Source organism: Coregonus clupeaformis, chromosome 6 (genome assembly GCF_020615455.1).
Source record: "Coregonus clupeaformis isolate EN_2021a chromosome 6, ASM2061545v1, whole genome shotgun sequence".
NCBI lineage: Eukaryota > Metazoa > Chordata > Actinopteri > Salmoniformes > Salmonidae > Coregonus > Coregonus clupeaformis.
In genome coordinates this window covers 15,901,552-15,915,280 of record NC_059197.1, presented here as the reverse complement: position 1 = coordinate 15,915,280, position 13,729 = coordinate 15,901,552, and positions in this window count along the sequence as shown.

Genomic DNA, 13,729 nt, shown 5'->3' with positions numbered 1-13,729 from the left:
TCAGGTCTGGGGAACGGGCGGGCCAGTCCATAGCATCAATGCCTTCCTCTTGCAGGAACTGCTGACACACTCCAGCCACATGAGGTCTAGCATTGTCTTGCATTAGGAGGAACCCAGGGCCAACCGCACCAGCATATGGTCTCACAAGGGGTCTGAGGATCTCATCTCGGTACCTAATGACAGTCAGGCTACCTCTGGCGAGCACATGGAGGGCTGTGCGGCCCCCCAAAGAAATGCCACCCCACACCATGACTGACCCACCGCCAAACCGGTCATGCTGGAGGATGTTGCAGTCAGCAGAACGTTCTCCACGGCGTCTCCAGATTCTGTCACGTATGTCACGTGCTCAGTGTGAACCTGCTTTCATCTGTGAAGAGCACAGGACGCCAGTGGCGAATTTGCCAATCTTGGTGTTCTCTGGCAAATGCCAAACGTCCTGCACGGTGTTGGGCTGTAAGCACAACCCCCACCTGTGGACGTCGGGCCCTCATACCACCCTCATGGAGTCTGTTTCTGACCGTTTGAGCAGACACATGCACATTTGTGGCCTGCTGGAGGTCATTTTGCAGGGCTCTGGTAGTGCTCCTCCTGCTCCTCCTTGCACAAAGGCGGAGGTAGCAGTCCTGCTGCTGGGTTGTTGCCCTCTTACGGCCTCCTCCACGTCTCCTGATGTCCTGGCCTGTCTCCTGGTAGCGCCTCCATGCTCTGGACACTACGCTGACAGACACAGCAAACCTTCTTGCCACAGCTCGCATTGATGTGCCATCCTGGATGAGCTGCACTACCTGAGCCACTTGTGTGGGTTGTAGACTCCGTCTCATGCTACCACTAGAGTGAAAGCACCGCCAGCATTCAAAAGTGACCACAACATCAGCCAGGAAGCACAGGAACTGAGAAGTGGTCTGTGGTCACCACCTGCAAAACCAGTCCTTTATTGGGGGTGTCTTGCTAATTGCCTGTAATTTCCACCTGTTGTCTATTCCATTTGAACAACAGCATGTGACATTTATTGTCAATCAGTGTTGCTTCCTAAGTGGACAGTTTGATTTCACAGAAGTGTGATTGACTTGGAGTTACATTGTGTTGTTTAAGTGTTCCCTTTATTTTTTTGAGCAGTGTACAACACCTCAACTAGAATCACAGCTCAATCCAAGTTCAATCCCATTTTTCCTGAAAGTTCAGGACTCAGAAACAACTTGTGAACAGAGACTCTAATATTACAGTCGACTCCCGCTTGTAAATCTGGAGTTGCCTCAGAGCAATTTGACAGGAGATAATATCATCAGAGACCTGTGTGTGTCAGTCAAGGGGTTGTTATTCAAGTTGCCATGCTCAAACGTCAACAAACCCTTCTGCTGCACCCCCCTATATCAAAGAGGCATTCAAACCTGCCAAAATTGTCAATTGTTTCTAGCGGGTCATATTTCATCCCATATTGTTGTGTATGTGTAACTAAATGCCAAGCGTTACCTTTAATCCCATTTCAGGAACTCTGACAAACTTAAGATTTCATGTGAACTGATATATCACTCAAGCTAAATGACTGCCATATCTCACGATTCTCATGTCTTTTTCAATAGAGCATTTATATACTAACCCTATCTCATTGAGAGTAAGGAGGGGCGCATATTGCTGAATTCCAGTGTTATTAATGAGTACACAATATAACTAGTATAAATATTTCATAAACAAATATGCCAGTGATCTGTGCACATTGTTGATAAAAGTGTTTTGTTATGTGGTGTAATGGGAAATGAACCGCTTGTAATGGGAAGTGTTGGGTACGGAGAGAGCAGAGCAGAACATGATATGGATGATGCCTCTGTGAGGTGAGGACTGGCATTGATCTTGCTGTTGGATGTATCGGTAGAAAAGAGCTGTGATATGAGCTTCAACAGACAGGAGCTAGATTTAAAATCAACCCTTTGAGCCACTAGCTGATTCGCAAGGTTTCACGTTGATCCGTCACTTTCCCAACTATTGGAAATTATTACCGGTTGCAGTCTGATTCTGAAGCCTTCTCCCCAAAGTGTGCTTTTTGCTCACGATCGTTAAAAAGGAAGAGACTGGTGTAGGAAATACAGTGGGGGGAAAAAGTATTTAGTCAGCCACCAATTGTGCAAGATCTCCCACTTAAAAAGATGAGAGAGGCCTGTAATTTTCATCATAGGTACACGTCAACTATGACAGACAAATTGAGAAAAAATTTTCCAGAAAATCACATTGTAGGATTTTTAATGAATTTATTTGCAAATTATGGTGGAAAATAAGTATTTGGTCACCTACAAACAAGCAAGATTTCTGGCTCTCACAGACCTGTAACTTCTTCTTTAAGAGGCTCCTCTGTCCTCCACTCGTTACCTGTATTAATGGCACCTGTTTGAACTTGTTATCAGTATAAAAGACACCTGTCCACAACCTCAAACAGTCACACTCCAAACTCCACTATGGCCAAGACCAAAGAGCTGTCAAAGGACACCGGAAACAAAATTGTAGACCTGCACCAGGTTGGGAAGACTGAATCTGCAATAGGTAAGCAGCTTGGTTTGAAGAAATCAACTGTGGGAGCAATTATTAGGAAATGGAAGACATACAAGACCACTGATAATCTCCCTCGATCTGGGGCTCCACACAAGATCTCACCCTGTGGGGTCAAAATGATCACAAGAACGGTGAGAAAAAATCCCAGAACCACACGGGGGACCTAGTGAATGACCTGCAGAGAGCTGGGACCAAAGTAACAAAGCCTACCATCAGTAACACACTACGCCGCCAGGGACTCAAATCCTGCAGTGCCAGACGTGTCCCCCTGCTTAAGCCAGTACATGTCCAGGCCCATCTGAAGTTTGCTAGAGTGCATTTGGATGATCCAGAAGAGGATTGGGAGAATGTCATATGGTCAGATGAAACCAAAATAGAACTTTTTGGTAAAAACTCAACTCATCGTGTTTGGAGGACAAAGAATGCTGAGTTGCATCCAAAGAACACCATACCTACTGTGAAGCATGGGGGTGGAAACATCATGCTTTGGGGCTGTTTTTCTGCAAAGGGACCAGGACGACTGATCCGTGTAAAGGAAAGAATGAATGGGGCCATGTATCGTGAGATTTTGAGTGAAAACCTCCTTCCATCAGCAAGGGCATTGAAGATGAAACGTGGCTGGGTCTTTCAGCATGACAATGATCCCAAACACACCGCCCGGGCAACGAAGGAGTGGCTTCGTAAGAAGCATTTCAAGGTCCTGGAGTGGCCTAGCCAGTCTCCAGATCTCAACCCCATAGAAAATCTTTGGAGGGAGTTGAAAGTCCGTGTTGCCCAGCGACAGCCCCAAAACATCACTGCTCTAGAGGAGATCTGCATGGAGGAATGGGCCAAAATACCAGCAACAGTGTGTGAAAACCTTGTGAAGACTTACAGAAAACGTTTGACCTGTGTCATTGCCAACAAAGGGTATATAACAAAGTATTGAGAAACTTTTGTTATTGACCAAATACTTATTTTCCACCATAATTTGCATATAAATTCATTAAAAATCCTACAATGTGATTTTCTGGATTTTTTTCCCTCATTTTGTCTGTCATAGTTGACGTGTACCCATGATGAAAATTACAGGCCTCTCTCATCTTTTTAAGTGGGAGAACTTGCACAATTGGTGGCTGACTAAATACTTTTTTTCCCCACTGTATGGTGGCAACTCCCTCCACCATTCTTGTAAGATTCCAATGTTTTAAAATTGATTCGTAAGAGTGACAAAGCCAAGTGCACACTTTGGGGAATTGGAACACCAAGTAATCTACTCTTCCTTCAAAAAATTTATTTACATGTAAATGGTTGATTTACTACCTCTCAAATTAAGATGGTTCCATGATTGAAACGTATGTTTTTACTATTGAAGTTTAAGATGGTTCGAATCAAATCAGCCATTTACAGTTTTTCCTTGATGTAGGAATGAGACACGTTTGAACCCCTTCTTCTCGGTCAGGGATGTTGACAGAAGACCTCATTGGTGATAGGTCATGTGTTGTACATGAGGAGAAAGGTATGTTTGTTGTACATACGGAGAAAGTTCAAGTATTGATTGTGTGAAGGGAGGCTGAATTTTGCCCCTTAGCCAATTTCTGTGTGTGTTGTCATTTTCTTGTTTGTTAGTTTTGCTCACAGCATTTTTCTCATACAGGTCTTCACAAACTCTCTAAAAATTTTGTCAATAAAATGAGTTAATTTCCCTTGCCATAATGAGAAAGATTTTCCACATTGCCATTATGTCACCCACTCATTTATACTGTTATTGAGCGACAGAAAGGGGGCGCCATTATCCAGCTTACTCAAACTGCCATCAGACTATCCATTCACCTTCATTGTTACTGTCATGCTATTCACATCAGTGGAGGATGCTGAGGGGAGGACAGCTCATAATAATGGCTGGAATGGCGTGAATGGAATGGCATCAAACACATAGAAACCATGTGTTGGATATCATTAAACTGATTCCACTCCAGCCATTACCACGAGCCCGTCCTCCCCAAATAAGGTGCCAGCAACCTCCTGTGATTCATATCCGTATAGGTATTTCAATTGGGCTTTTATTAAAAAATATATATATCTTACTGTTCCAGACTGTTTCAAATGTCACTCAATGATATTGGAGGGCTTTCATTTATTTCAATAGAAGACATTCTAACTCATATCTGCAGTAGCTGAGGGAGCATCATTGACAAGACGCAGGTTACGTTTGTTTACAAAAGCCTGTGACAGTTCACCCACTGACCAGTCAGCAGGTTTATGTCTGTCTATTCCAGCATTGCATGATATCAGTTTTGTTCTTTTCAGAAAAGAGAGAAGGGAAAATGTTCTGTTTTTTATCTTCAGTTCCAGGCTTTTGACTGACATCTGAACATGAGTGCAGTTTTGTTATTGCACTGTCAAGGGCAACATTTGTCTGCATGGATTTGTGACATGATTTCAAAATGGCTTGATGTTTGATAATAATAATAATAATAATGACTGCTCATAGAAACTTGTAGATACGTTATCCTCTCAGGGAAGCTCCCATCTTCTTTCTACTGTTCTTCCATTTCCAATTTGTCCGACTTGATAAAAGCACAGTTAAGAATAGGAAATGGTACATCTAGGCCGGTAGTTTATTCCATCAGAAGCTTCAAATATCATGTTGGTGGCCAGACATAATTTCAAATGCATATTGGACCTGTCTGTGCGATAGACCAAAAATCTGCATATAAGCCTAGATGTTGTACGGAAAAGAGCATACTCAAAGTAATTTCTCACTTAACCTTTTCTGACCAATAGACACACTGCACCACAAATGCTTGGTCAATGATTTTTTGTTGTTGAGATGTTTCTTAGTACAGATTCTTTTATTGTGCTGTATGTGTGCCAGACAGGGTGATATGCTTCATGATGAATGTAGATGAATAGAGATGAGGCCAGTAATAGCAGACAACATGCTTGTTTACAATGCACTCATGAGCCTGCAATCTTCTATGGTTCATAACCCTATCATAAGAATGTATGCCATAGTTACTTTGAAGAACTACCACCACAGGCATGATGGTTTTCAGTCTATTTTGTATGGATCTTAGTGAGATCTGTGTGGCCTGTCCATAAACAACCCCTATAGCCCCTAACCTCCAGGCATTTTTGTAGATCTGTTTCAGGACTGGACTGTAGCCAATCCTACCAGTCAATGTAGGTCAAACATACGAAAAGCATTGCTCAAGATCAAAACTGAAATACATTTAAAGAACTTCAGAATTTGTATGATTCAAAATGTGTTTGTGTCATATTTTGTAAGGACAAGGTCAGAAGCCAGTTTCTCCCCACAAAATATGTTTAAGGTTCTTTAAGTGATTGTTGTACTCAAGATTGATTTCCAGATCAGATTTTCCTTACACATTAAGAAAGTTTCTTATAGCTATTGAAATAATCAAATTGTGTTGTACCCTGTCTGCTGTGATTGTGTTACATTTGTAAAGATTTATTAACATTCTGCTCATTAAAGTTGTTTCTATCAATCCCTTAGACAGGATTGTCACAACTGACTCTTGAAAATAAATGTTATCGCTCAACATCAGGCTCCTGATGAGGCCTATCTCTTTGAAGAGAGAGAAAGACTTGATTTTTTAGATTTGAAGTGAAATGTTTCTAGCGAAGACAAAACATTTTGGGAATAGATACGTTACAGCCTGATTCTAAAATGGATTAAATTGTTTTTTCCCCTCATCAATCTACACACAATACCCAATAATGACAAAGCAAAAACCGTTTATTTTTTATTTGAATGCAAATGTATTAAAAATAAAAACCGGAAATATTACATTTACATAAGTATTCAGACCCTTTACTTAGAACGTTGTTCAAGCACCTTTGGCAGCGATTACAGCCTCTTGGGTATGATGCCACAAGCTTGGCACACCTGTATTTGGGGAGTTTCTCCCATTATTCTCTGCAGATCCTCTCAAACTCTGTGTCAGGTTGGATGGGGAGCTTCTCATGGTCTGAGAGTCCTTTAGGTGCCTATTGGCAAATTCCAAGCGGGTTGTCATGTGCCTTTTACTGAGGGGTGGCTTCCGTCTGGCCACTCTACCATAAAGGCCTGATTGTGGAGTGCTGCAGAGATGGTTGTCCTTCTGGAAGGTTCTCCCATCTCCACAGAGGAACTCTGGAGCTCTGTCAGAGTGACCATCGGGTTCTTGGTCACCTCCCTGACCAAGGCCCCTCTCCCCTGATTGCTCAGTTTGGCCGGGCGGACAGCTCTAGGAAGAGTCTTGGTGGTTACAAACTTCTTCCATTTAAGAATGATGGAGGCCACTATGTTCTTGGGGACCTTCAATGCTGCAGACATTTTTTGGTACCCTTCCCCAGATCTGTGCTGCGACACAATCCTGTCTCGGAGCTCTACGGACAATTTATTTGACCTCATGGCTTGGTTTTTGCTCTGACATGCACTGTCAACTGTGGGACCTTTTATAGACAGATGTGTGCCTTTCCAAATCATGTCCAATCAATTGAATTGACCACAAGTGGACTCCAATCGTTGTAGAAACATCTTAAGGATGATCAATGGAAACAGGATGCACCTGAGCTCAGTTTCGAGTTTCAGAGCAAAGGGTCTGAATACTTATGTAAATAATGTATTTCTGTTTTTTATTTTTAATACATTTGCAAAAAATTATAAAAACCAGTTTTCGCTTTGTCATTATGGGGTATTGTGTGTAGATTGATGAGGAAAAACATTAATTTAATCAATTTTAGAATAAGGCTGTAACGTAACAAAATGTGGGAAAAGGGAAGGGGTCTGAATACTTTCTGAATGCACTGTATACAGGGGGTACCGGTACCAAGCCAATATGCGGGGGTACATGTTAGTAAAGGGAATTGAGGTAACATGTACATGTAGGTAGGGGTAAAGTGACTATGCATAGATAATAAACAGCGAATAGCAGCAGTGTAAAAAATAAAAGGGTGTGGGTGGTCAATGCAAATTGTCCGGGTAGCAATTTGAATAATTGTTCAGCATTCTTATGGCTTGGGGGTAGAAGCTGTTAAGGAGCCTTTTGGACCTAGACTTGGTTCTCCGGTACCGCTTGCTGTGCGGTAGCAGAGAAAACAGTCTATGACTTGGGTGGCTGGAGTTTGACAATTTTTTGGGCCTTCCTCTGACACCGCCTAGTATAGAAGTCCTGGATGGCAGGAAGCTTGGCCCCAGTGATGTACTGGGCCGTACGCACTACTCTCTGTAGTGCCTTGCGGTCGAATGCTGAGCAGTTGCCATACCAGGCGGGGATGCAACCAGTCAGGATGCTCTCGATGGTGCAGCTGTAGAACTTTTTGAGGATCTGGGGACCCAAGCCAAATCTTTTCAGTCTCCTGAGGGGGAATAGGCATTGTCGTGCCCTTTTCACGACTGTCTTGGTGTGTTTGGACCATGATAGTTTGTTGGTGATGTGGACACCAAGGAACGTGAAGCTCTCGACCCGCTCCACTACAGCCCCATCGATGTGAATGGGGGTGTGTTCGGCCCTCCTTTTCCTGTAGTCCACGATCATACTATAGTGCACCGGTTGCACACTCCTTTCTTGTTATATTCAGAAAGGAATATAGGTTCAGTATAAACAATCTTTGGTATAGTGACATTCTTGTTTTATGAATGTTAAAGGTCACATCATGTGACCATTGACAAATGTGTGTCATGTCATGATGTGCCCCATCCCCCAATGTAAATTATGAAAATGTGGACAAAGATTTTTTATTTAATGAGTCCGACGCGAAGGATATACTGTTTCTCCGAGACCAGGCCCAAGTCCCCATCATTCGCATGAAGAAATAAACGAAGGTACAGGGGGCGGGGATCGGGGTGCCTTTTGAGAATTTGTCGGCGAGGGGGTAACCCGCCTCTACCATCCGTTCTACTGGCCAACGTGCAATCACTCGAGAATAAACTGGATGAGCTCCGTTCGAGACTATCCTACCAACGGGACATTAAAAACTGTAATATCTTATGTTGCTCCAAGTCGTGGCTGAACGACGACATGGATAATTTACAGTGCCTTGCAAAAGTATTCATCCCCCTTGGCGTTTTCCCTATTTTGTTGCATTACAACCTGTAATTTAATTAGATTTTTATTTGGATTTCATGTAATGGACATACACAAAATAATCCAAATTGGTGAAGTGGAATGAAAATAATAACTTGTTTCAAGAAATTCAAAAAATTAAAATAAATAAAATAAAAATAAATAAATAAAAGTGGTGCATGCATATGTATTCACCCCCTTTGCTATGAAGCCCCAAATAAGATCTGGTGAAACCAGTTACCTTCAGAAGTCACATAATTAGTTAAATAAAGTCCACCTGTGTCACATGATCTGTCACATGATCTTAGTATATATACACCTGTTCTGAAAGGCCCCAGAGTCTGCAACCCCACTAAGCAAGGGGCACCACCAAGCAAGCGGCACCATGAAGACCAAGGAGCTCTCCAAACAGGTCAGGGACAAAGTTGTGAAGAAGTACAGATCAGGGTTGGGTTATGAAAAACATTTCTGAAACTTTGAACATCCCACGGAGCACCATTAAATCCATTATAAAAAATTGAAAGAATATGGCACCACAACAAACCTGCCAAGAGAGGGCCGCCCACCAAAACTCACGGACCAGGCAAGGAGGGCTTTAATCAGAAAGGCAACAAAGAGACCAAAGATAACCCTGAAGGAGCTGCAAAGTTCCACAGCGGAAATTTGAGTATCTGTCCATAGGGCCACTTTAAGCCGTACACTCCACAGAGCTGGGCTTTACGGAAGAGTGGCCAGAAAAAAGCCATTGCTTAAAGAAAAAAATAAGCAAACACGTTTGGTGTTCACCAAAAGGCATGTGGGAGACTCCCCAAACATATGGAAGAAGGTACTCTGGTCAGATGAGACTAAAATTGAGCTTTTTGGCCATCAAGGAAAACGCTATGTCTGGCGCAAACCCAACACCTCTCATCACCCCGAGATCACCATCCCCACAGTGAAGCATGGTGGTGGCAGCATCATGCTGTGGGGATGTTTTTCATCGGCATGGACTGGGAAACTGGTCAGAATTTAAGGAATGATGGATGCCGCTAAATACAGGGAAATTCTTGACGGAATCCTGTTTCAGTCTTCCAGAGATTTGAGACTGGGACGGAGGTTCACCTTCCAGCAGGACAATGACCCTAAGCATACTGCTAAAGCAACACTCAAGTGGTTTAAGGGGAAACATTGAAATGTCTTGGACTGGCCTTGTCAAAGCCCAGACCTCAATCCAATTGAGAATCTGTGGAACCCATCCAACTTGAAGGAGCTGGAGCAGTTTCACCTTGAAGAATGGGCAAAAATCCCAGTGGCTAGATGTGCCAAGCTTATAGAGACATACCCCAAGAGACTTACAGCTGTAATTGCTGCAAAAGGTGGCTCTACAAAGTATTGACTTTGGGGGGGTGAATAGTTATGCACGCTCAAGTTTGTTTGCCTTATTTCTTGTTTGTTTCACAATAAAAAATATTTTGCGTCTTCAAAGTGGTAGGCATGTTGTGTAAATCAAATGATACAAACCCCCAAAATATCAATTTTAATTCCAGGTTGTAAGGCAACAAAATAGGAAAAATGCCAAGGGGGGTGAATACTTTCGTAAGCCACTGTACAGTTGGCTGGGTTTTCTGTGCATCGGCAGGACAGAAAAGCTACGTCCGGTAAGACGAGGGGTGGTGGTGTGTGTCTATTTGTCAATATCTGCTGGTGCGCGTTGTCTAATATTAAAGTCTCAAGGTATTGCTCGCCTGAGGTAGAGTACCTCATGATAAGCTGTAGACCACACTATCTACCAAGAGAGTTGTCATCTATATTTTTCGTAGCTGTCTATTTACCACCACAAACAAATGCTGGTGCTAAGACTGCACTCAACGAGCTGTATAAGGCCATAAGCAAACAAGAAAATGCTAATCCAGAAGTGCCGCTCCTAGTGGCTGGGGACTTTAATGCAGGCAAACTTAAATCCGTTTTACCTCATTTCTACCAGCATGTCACATGTGCAACCAGAGGAAAAAAAACTCTAGATCACCTTTACTCCACACACAGACACGCATACAAATATCTCCATCGCCCTCCATTTTGCAAATCTGACCATAATTCTATCCTCCTGATTCCTGCAAAAACTAAAGCAGGTTGTACCAGTGACTCGCTCAGTACGGAAGTGGTCAGATAACTCGGATGCTATGCTACAGGACTGTTTTGCTAGCACAGACTGGAATATGTTCCGGGATTCATCCAACGGCATTGAGGAGTATACCACCTCAGTCACCGGCTTCATCAATAAGTGCATCGATGACTTCGTCCCCACAGTGACCGTACATACATATCCCAACCAGAAGCCATGGATTACAGGCAACATACGCACCAAGCTAAAGGCTAGTGCTGCCACTTTCAAGGAGCGGGACACTAATCCGGACGCTTATAAGAAATCCCGCTATGCCCTCAGACGAACCATCAAACAGGCAAAGCGTCAATACAGGACTAAGATTGAATCGTACTACACCGGCTCTGACACTCAGGGCTTGCAAACTATTACGGACTACAAAGGGAAACCCAGCTGCGAGCTGCCCAGTGACGCAAGCCTACCAGACGGGCTAAATGCCTTTCATGCTCGCTTCGAGGCAATCAACACTGAAGCATGCATGAGAGCACCAGCTGTTCCGGACGACTGTGTGATCACGCTCTCCGTAGCCAATGTGTTCAAGACCTTTTAAACAGGTCAACATTCACAAGGCCGCGGGGCCAGATGGATTACCAGGACGGGTACTCCGAGCATGCGCTGACCAACTGGCCAGTGTCTTCATTGACATTTTCAACCTCTCCCTGACTGAGTGTAATACCTACATGTTTCAAGCAGACCACCATAGTCCCTGTGCCCAAGAAAGCAAAGGTAACCTGCCTAAATGACTACCGCCCTGTATCACTCATGTCGGTAGCCATGAAGTGCTTTGAAAGGCTGGTCATGGCTCACATCAACACCATCATCCCGGAAACCCTAGACCCACTTCAATTTGCATATCGCCCCATCAGATCCACAGATTACGCAATCTCAATCGCACTCCACACTGCTCTTTCCCACCTGGACAAAAGGAACACCTATGTGAGAATGCTGTTCATTGACTCCAGCTCAGCATTCAACACCATAGTACCCACAAAGCTCATCACTAAGCTAAGGACCCTGGGACTAAACACCTCCCTCTGCAACTGGATCCTGGACTTCCTGACGGGCCGCCCCCGGGTGGTAAAGGTAGGCAACAACACATCTGCCACGCTGATCCTCAACACGGGGGCCCCTCAGGGGTGCGTGCTTAGTCCTCTCCTGTACTCCCTGTTCACCCACGACTACGTGGCCAAGCACAACTCCCAACACCATCATTAAGTTTGCTGACAACACAACGGTGGTAGGCCTGATCACTGACAACGATGATACAGCCTATAGGGAGAAAGTCAGAGACCTGGCAGTGTGGTGCCTGGACAACAACCTCTCCCTCAACGTGAGCAAGATAAATGAGATGATTGTGGACTACAGGAAAAGGAGGACCGAAACACCCCCATTCACATCGACGGGCTATAGTGGAGCGGGTTGAGAGTTTCAAGTTGTTTGGTGTCCACATCACCAACAAACTATCATGGTCAAAATACACCAAGGAAGTCTTGAAGAGGGCACGACAATGCCTTTTCGCCCTCAGGAGACTGAAAAGACTTGGCATGGGTCCCCAGATCCTCAAAAAGTTATACAGCTGCACCATCGAGAGCATCCTGACCGGTTGCATCACCGCCAGGTATTGCAACTGCTCGGCATCCGACTGTAAGGCGCTACAGAGGGTCATCACTGGGGCCAAGCTTCCTGCCATCCAGGACCTATATACTAGGCGGTGTCAGAGGAAGGCCCAAAAAATTGTCAAAGACTCCAGTCACCCAAGTCATAGACTGTTCTCTCTGATACCGCACGGCAAGCGGTACTGGAGTGCAAAGTTGAGGTCCAAAAGGCTCCTTAACAGCTTCTACCCTCAAGCCATAAGACTGCTGAACAATTAATAAAATGGCCACCCGGACTATAAACATTGACCCCCCTCCCCCTTTGTTTTTATATTGCTGCTACTCGTTTTTTATTATCTATGCATAGTCACTTTAACCCAACCTACATATACAAATTACCTCGACTAACCTGTACCCCGCACATTGACTCGGTACTGGTACCCCTTGCATTAACCTCGTTATTATAATTTTATTGTGTTACTTTTTATTGTATTTTTTTTACTTTAGTTTATTTTATAAATATTTTCTTAACTCTATTTCTTATACTGCATTGTTGGTTAAGGGCTTGTAAGTAAGCATTTCACGGTTTGGTCTACACCTGTTGTATTTGGCGCATGTGACAAATACCATTTTATCTGAAATGTAACTTTGTTGTCCCCTCCCCACAGCTTTTAGCTTCAACAGAAAATGAGTTCTGGTTTGAAATATAACATATTTGTGATATATACCATTTGCCGTTGCAATAGAACGTGCACAGTAAGAGAGACATACAGGTAAAAGTCAGTAAATTAGAATATTTTGAAAAACTTGATTTATTTCAGTAATTGCATTCAAAAGGTGTAACTTGTACATTATATTTATTCATTGCACACAGACTGATGCATTCAAATGTTTATTTCATTTAATTTTGATGATTTGAAGTGGCAACAAATGAAAATCCAAAATTCCGTGTGTCACAAAATTAGAATATTACTTAAGGCTAATACAAAAAAGGGATTTTTTAGAAATGTTGGCCAACTGAAAAGTATGAAAATGAAAAATATGAGCATGTACAATACTCAATACTTGGTTGGAGCTCCTTTTGCCTCAATTACTGCATTAATGCGGCGTGGCATGGAGTCGATGAGTTTCTGGCACTGCTCAGGTGTTATGAGAGCCCAGGTTGCTCTGATAGTGGCCTTCAACTCTTCTGCGTTGTTGGGTCTGGCATTCTGCATCTTCCTTTTTCACAATACCCCACAGATTTTCTATGGGGCTAAGGTCAGGGGAGTTGGCTGGCCAATTTAGAACAGAAATACCATGGTCCGTAAACCAGGCACGGGTAGATTTTGCGCTGTGTGCAGGCGCCAAGTCCTGTTGGAACCTGAAATCTCCATCTCCATAGAGCAGGTCAGCAGCAG